The 7,760-nt window shown below is 35.9% G+C and overlaps 1 pseudogene; it reads left to right on the top strand.

The window, feature by feature from the left end:
* Positions 1–2,694: 2,694 nt before the first annotated feature.
* Positions 2,695–6,454, top strand: LOC116116677 (annotated as a pseudogene).
* The last annotated feature ends 1,306 nt before the right edge of the window (positions 6,455–7,760 follow it).

Below are 7,760 nucleotides of genomic sequence, written 5' to 3'. Positions count from 1 at the left end.
CATCACATCAAGAAGTTCACGTCTCCGTCCGGACAAATTAAAGACTACAATAATAATAATAAAGAAAAGAAGCAAATTCACATCAAGCATTGCGGATAAGATGACGCAGAGGTGGGTCAGGACCAACTATGAAAGTGACATTAAATGTGAACAATTATTGAGAAGCACGAACTTTCTGGTTTTGTGAATTCTGATGATATGCTGTAAAATTTCCAGAGAAAGTTTGAACAGGACATTTTACAATTCACGTGAAACTGTACACAAACATTGCTATGCAGATATAGTTTTTATTGCAATAAGTCCCTGAAAGCCAAAAACCACATTATAATTTATAGCTATATTAAAACTGTAAGCCTGGTTCATTCTTTAATACGCTCAATCTTTCCTGCAATAGATTGCTTTACAATTTTTTTACTTTGTCAGGCAAATATTTCACTTTGTCGAATTGTTTCATCATGTCATGGACTTCCACGATCTGTTCCAGAAGCTGAACAAAAATATATTTGCAAAACGCTAGAAGGAGAGCTTGAACTTGCGACCTTGTGGTTACTAGTCACACTCTCTAACCCAGCTACTCCAGCATTTATGAACATACATAAGCATCAATATTATTTAACTCATAAACTTTTCTAGATTGTTACTATACATAAAACATCCTTAATAAAATTTTAAAATGATTTCTTATTGATGCAAAAGGGCCATCAAGCAAACAGCTAAACTGAAATGGCTCAAATCAAAGCATTTGCAAATGAAATATTTAGTACTATACATTGCAAGCAGCTCAACATAGTTTACATACCCCACTTCTGTCTGCATACTACAATCACCAAACATAGAATATCCCTTCCTGAAGCAGAGTATAATCAATTTCCGTCGGTTATCAGAATCTCAGATGTCAATATTACCAACAATGGAAGATAAATTGTTTCAGAGAATTTGCAATAAAGTCAAATTCTAATACACCAATAATATGGCATAATAATTGTTCAAGCCTCATTTTTTGTGAGGATGGATGTCGCTTACCAAGAGAAGAACAAAAGATATGAAGTTTGGAAAACTAAACCAAAAACAGATCAAGTCATTGGAAAGTTCCTCAATGTGCCTCAAGACAGAGCACTACCAACAATTTCCAAACTAGGTGAGTACAGTAGTGCCAAGAAATTCGCATGCAGTCTCCTGTCATTCAAGGCTCAAGCAGGTAAAAACTGAATAATAGATCACAATTACAGTGAAGAAAAACCATTATTGGGTGCCCTTATGGTAAAAGAGCAAAAAATGATCTAACATGGTCTCTCAAGTTCGAGTCCCCACGGTTGTTAATAGGGTTTGCCATGCCATTGAAACTCTTACTCTTTCGGTAGTTTTAAGGTCCCGAAAGATTAGTTGAAGTGTATGTAAATTGACCCAGACTTTGGGAAAGTTTGACTAAACAGAATGTTATCCAATATGGTAAGTGTCACAGGGCCTATTTTTCGCCTCTAGGCACTGCGCGGCACAAGCACACCGAGCACTTGTAAGCCTACCTCAAGTTGTGCGTTCCCCCTGTTACAAATCACAAACAAAATACAACAGAGGCTAAAGAGAGTCAATGCACACCATATACGAGAAATTCCCAACCTTATATTATATATCCGAATACAAGGACAACTCAAGCACACATACAGCGTTTTCCCACTGTTTACAATCTGATCCTCACTCACAGATTCGCACTCAAGTTTCAACAAGGTTTACAAACGCATAACCCTTGCCCTCTCACTCTCTGTCTCACGAATATGACATCTGCCAGCCTTATAAACAAATGGCACAGCAGTTACATAACAGTTTTACATTCTTATCAGCAGTTACATGACAGTTGCTTTAAATACAAATGAACCTGGACACGCCTAACTGCTCCACAGCCTTGGTCCAGCAACCATGCAGCCTTGTCTGATTATTTCCCTCAACTCGTGCACACTCCCATGCACCTCATGCACGCAACTTTCTATCCCATGCATGAACTCAGCCACTCGTTGGTTGTCTTGCATGCTTGCACACGTCCCAGCTCGTGTGCCACTGTCTAGCCTGCTCATGAGCACACACGCCCATGTTAAAACATGCCCACCCGCACATGTTACAACTTGCAAGTGCCCACACCCGCAAGCCATTTCATCAGTAAAGTGTTTGGCGTCCCAACACTCAAACACCTCGCGCCTGATCTCAGCCATCCTTGTTCAGCACACACCCGTGTGTTGTCTTGGCGAGGCTGTGGCTAAGGATGAAAGCCACACGCCTGCCCTTGCCCTTTGTAAGGGTCTTACAGTAAGCCTCATTGATTGGTAATAATATTTTCAACTAAAATTTAATGAATATCTTTTAAATATAGCTTTTTTTTTTATTTTTTTTTTTTAATCTATAGTAAATCAATCTAAAGTCTATGGGAATCAACGCTAGAATTCTTTTAAAATCTGATGGGCTTTGAAGCTTGAATCTTGATGATGCAAGAATTGCCAGCATGCCCAGGCCCAGACCCAAGTTTAACATTGGCCTAGCAGTATGTATTTCGTTTCAATAACCTTTTCAAATCAAAACTTGGGTGGTCGGTCAGCTAAATTTTATCCGTTTCAATAATCTTACTCCGCGTAACAAAGCCCATAAATTATGATTTCAGCCAACAGTGATTCGGTTCAATGGTAGTTTGAACTTTGAAGGAGAGTTATGGAAGCGATAACACCCACGACTCCAAAACCATCGTCGTTGAGATGGAAAATCCTTCGGCAAGCCCTTCTTCGTCGTCCTACTCTGCAAATTCTGGTACTCTCCGATCATCAAAAATCAACCTTTCATGGTGTTAATTAGGAATTACGATTTTCCTCTAATCCAGTTTAAAATTATCGGTAATCTTCTCAGATGAGATTCTTAACCGTATTCACGAGAACAACAGACGGATTCAACTTGATCCCCTGCCAATTACTCGACAAAGATTCCACCTCAAGAATTCTCGCGTGTGTTACACACTTCCTGTCTGGCTGGCTCTCCCAAACTCTTTCTCACTAAGTTCATATGTGAAATCGAACATGGATGTTTTTTTATTATATTTTGTCAGTTCACAAACGAATGTTGCTTTTGGTTTTAGTAGAATGTTTTATTTTTCAAAGTTAAATTTATGTCTTTGATTGTGATGGTTTCTCTGGATTGAATTTTTACGCAGCCAAAGAGTGGACAACCATGCTGACCTTGGTGATTTTGAGATTTGTAATAGATACAATGTTGATAATACTGGAATTGATGTAAGTTCTGTTCGCTTCAGCTACAAGATTTGAATTTTTTGTCTAAAGAGTATGAGACATGGTTTCCTTCATCGTAGTATAGTTTCAGTCTGGAATACAACACGTTGCTGTTTGATTATTCTATCGATTTAATAGATTATAGTTTCAGTTTGTTTAGTATTTCTGCTGATGCTGGTATACTGGGTTATTCTCTTTGTTAATCATGGTGTTTCTGTCTATTATTTTCATATTTTGCAGGTCAATGGCCATCAGAAGATGTTCTTGCTTTTTCTGCTTGTCAAATGCAAATGTTTGGTTTACTTCTCTTTGGGACCTTTTGCTTATCTGTGTTTTAATGGCTAAAGTTGTCTAGAACTTTTCTTTATTAAAACATTGTTTGTATACTTTTTAATTCTACAGGTCTAAAAAGTTATGGAGCTTGGATCAGGCTAGGCTTAGCTGGACTAGTTATTGCAGCAACCACGGAGGCATTGAAGTTGTCATATCTGATGGGAATCCTCAGGTAGTTGATTGTATCCTTTTAATTGGTCTGAAGCCATAGCTTTTGTGGGAGTTATTTCAGATTAGTTAAGAATATGTTGCCAATTTCTTTTCTCGTCATATATGCAGTAAAATGAGCTTGTTGTAACCAAAGAAAAGTAAGTTGAAGTCTTGGTTTGTATGTGCTCTAGTTATACACATTGCTATGGCGGCATATTAATTATTTTATTTATTTATTGTTATTATTATTATTTTTAACTTTAGACAAGTTTTAGGCTGCATTTTGAAATTAATCGAGGACCCTTGGTTGAAATTGTGGTAGGATAATTGTAAGATATGTAAGGACTCCTGAACAACAATTTTGGCTAGTTTAGTAAGATTGTGAGGACTCCTGTAAAGCAATTTTTGGCTATTTTAGATAGGTGACTTTATTCTAACAATGCAGAAAAGTGGTTTCTGTGTGAGGCATCGTGAACAAACTTTTACTATTTTTAATTTAGGTTTAGGTTTTACTTCCTGTAACACCGAAGCACATTATACTCTGAATTTTCAACCTTTTTCCCTTTGCTAATTGTTTTCTAATTCATTGATGTATTTCTAAATTGGTATGAATTGTGTGAAACTTAATTCTTGTAATTCTTATCCAATGAGAAAATTATGTGGCTTTAAAGTGAAAAATGAAGCCCCTTGTTTACAAATAATGATCATCCTTCTGAGACTTCTAGATTCACAACAAATTTAGATTTCTTAGGCATTTTGCTTGAATTTTGTCCCTCAAACTTTAGATTTGATGCCTTTAAAAGTTAGATCAACCACACTCTGTGAACAGAACTATACCTAGTTTTTGTTGGACTACTATTGGGTCTTCCTTAGAATGATCTGAGGGATGCAAAGCTAAGGGCATCCTAGTGCTATGACACCTACAATTTGGGTTGGCCTAGACTCATTGGCCTATTAATTAGCTGAAACAGGGTGTAGTATGGTATGCAACCCATTTGCAAGTCAATCTAAACACTTGAAATTGTTCATGACATAATATATGCTAATCTAGATTTTTATTATATGGAATTATTCCTCAGGACTCTTGAGCTTTAAATTGCTTAACACAAGATTGTTTGGCAAGCCAAGGATTAAGTTTAGTGCTGGAAATTGTAAAAATTTCAGGACTTAGATATTCTGACATTGTCAAGTGTTTTCCAGTTTGTGTTCATTTTGAGATGTAATGTTGGTAGGTGAATCATCACCCAGTCTTGTCTTGATTTTGCTTTTAGCCTGTGCTATTCCGTTAATTTGTTGCTGGGTGCCAGTTTTCAGTAATTCTCGGTTGATAATTTTCCCCCTGCCATAATTTTGATAGTAGGTTGCCTGGGTCACACTGAAAGCTCATGGTTTCCTTGTTCTATACTGGCTGTTATAAAAGAAACTCCCTCCTTTTTGTTTTTACTACTTATTATTTGATTGGTGTTAGAGTGCACCTTAACGTCCAGATATTCAGCTTAACATAGATTCTAATTCTGGAGTATTTGGTAGCACACAGTGAAGTCTATGACACTGCACTGGAACCAGGAAGATCTTTCAGATTTATTCAACTCTTTTGATGTAATTGTTGCAAGTGACGGGTAATCACTATTCTTTTAGATGCTGTCCATCTTATCGCAATATGCATCATTCTCCACCTTTTTCATTTCTGTATAAAGCAAAGAGAATCTTCACATATGGATTCAAACTTATGTGATCATCTACCTCATTACTGTAAATTAGTGCAAACTGCTTTATATTGGCCAATGATATTATCTTTTTTACTTGGATAATGACGGGATTGGATGACTTTTTGTTGCGGGGTGCTAGCATATGGGTCCAAACTTCAGGCATACATATATTCCACATCCTTGTATCATCCCGTATGATACCTCATTCTTTTATCAATCACTTTGTCAATTTGAGTTTGTGAGGTGATTAGGCAAGTAAAGTAACTTTTTTGTTTAATTTCTAATGACATTGAGATGTCAATATCTAAGTTCTTTTCACTTGTTGAAAAATTGCTTCTTGCCTATTACATAATGCTTGTTGCGTGAACGGATGCACATGAACTTTTTTTTGTTTTGTTTTTTTCTATAAGCTTCTTTTTTCATCTGCTATTGTTCATTACCTCACTTTTTATTATATTAACTTCTATAATTGAGTTGTCAAGTGTTTAGTGGGTAACGCTTGTTTGTCAATTACAATTTTTATGGCCTTGGGATTCTTAGATATCTTAATTCTCTATACTAATCGACAAAAAGTACAGCATGTAGTATGCAATGCATGAATGCTAACACATGTAAGCAAACACTAATGTTACTTTCTGACTTCTTAGATAAATCTATCCACTTTGATGTTCTTGACAGCCATTTTGACAGCACTTTCTTTAAAGAATTCCATAAAGATCTTGCTCGAGTAGTAAAACTCTTGTTGAAAATATGGGACTCTCAGAAGCTATTTTTTCAGCCCTAAAGAGGTGACTCGCTGGTTAAGTTTTTAGAAAAATTGAAAAGCTGGGTTGCGTTTTAGCATAACAAGAATTACAACGAAGAAGTTTGGAAGTGTCATCAGATGTTCATAACGGAGATGAATCCTGGCCTAACTACAGTAAAGATCATTGCTTCCCATTATTGGTCAAATTACACTATGAACACTTTGAACCTAGTCCTCTTATTTTCTGCTCATAGTTCAGGCTTAAAAGCACTTCTTAGGGAAACTTCATATTTAGTTGACCTAAGTGAATTGGAGGGCATGAGTGGGTGGAATCCATTGTAAAGACACTATTTCTACATAAACGGTCCCGTAGTAGGTCCTACAGATTCGGTTTGCAAAGTGGATGTTGTTTTTTATTGATCATTTTATTGTGGTTTTGTTTTTAGGGTTAATTGGTTGGGTGCTCTGGAACTTTTTGATGGAAGAATCCTTACTTTGCATTGTAAGCTTTAAGGTGTAGCCTTCAATGGGGTAAACAGAGACCCTTCACTTAAAGAATGCTGTAGAATAACGTCAGAAGCTATTTGATGTGTGGATCATTTAACTATTATTTATTGGTCAGTGTGACGATTTTTTTGGCTTTTAAATACATTGCAAAAACAGAATAATGTGCCTTTTTTATGTAGCAAACAAGTTTAAATGATTAGACGCTGTAATAATGATAAAATAATATCTCTTTAATGACGAAAAATTTTAGGATTAGACTTAAAACATGTTACGACAAAATATCTTGGTTATTTTTTATTTTTTTTTTTAATAACCGGGGTTTAATCTCTTAGACCATTAAATACTTTACAATCCATATGTCAGTTAAATTACCATGTGATTGGTGTCATTGTGGAACTCAATATAATCTATGGTAACCATTTAATGGTTAAGGTCTTGTCATTTGATCACAAGCTTAGTGGTTATATCCTCTATTTTAAAAATGGATCGGACTGGTCGATCGGAGTGGGACTTGGCAATTTTTTTGGTCCGGTTCAGGTCTTAAGAGGTTTTTGTATATTTTAAAATTATAAGGGTTAATCGTAATTTTAGAAGGGTGTTTTGGGTTGTCAAAAGTTTAGAGATTAATGGTAATTTTTGGGTTATTTGGCATAAATAAAATTTTAGGGACTAATTAAACTTTTAGGGGAACTTTTGTAATATATTAAAATTTAACAGATAAATAGTAATTTTTAAAAATAAAATTATCGTTGACGTCATCGGTCCACGGATTGGACCGGTTGACCTATGACCGGGCAGCAAATAGTTGCCATTCGGTCCTGGTTTTAAAACAATAGTTATATCTTGGTTGTTTTACGAACTTGCCAATGGAAAAATCGACACTGCTCACACTTTTTTTTTTTAAACAAGGTGTTTGGGCTCGTTTGTGCACTCCTCGACTAATTCATAGGTAATTAGTGCAGTATCCCACCTCGAGCTTATTCTTGGTATTTTATAACCTAAAATTGTCTCTCTCAATCTTTTGGGGAAAGCAACTTCAAAACAAAAGGAACA

This window comes from Pistacia vera, unplaced genomic scaffold (genome assembly GCF_008641045.1).
Source record: "Pistacia vera cultivar Batoury unplaced genomic scaffold, PisVer_v2 Contig78, whole genome shotgun sequence".
Classification (NCBI taxonomy): domain Eukaryota; kingdom Viridiplantae; phylum Streptophyta; class Magnoliopsida; order Sapindales; family Anacardiaceae; genus Pistacia; species Pistacia vera.
Note: the sequence above shows the minus strand (reverse complement) of the source record. Positions and strands in the feature narration are given on the sequence as shown.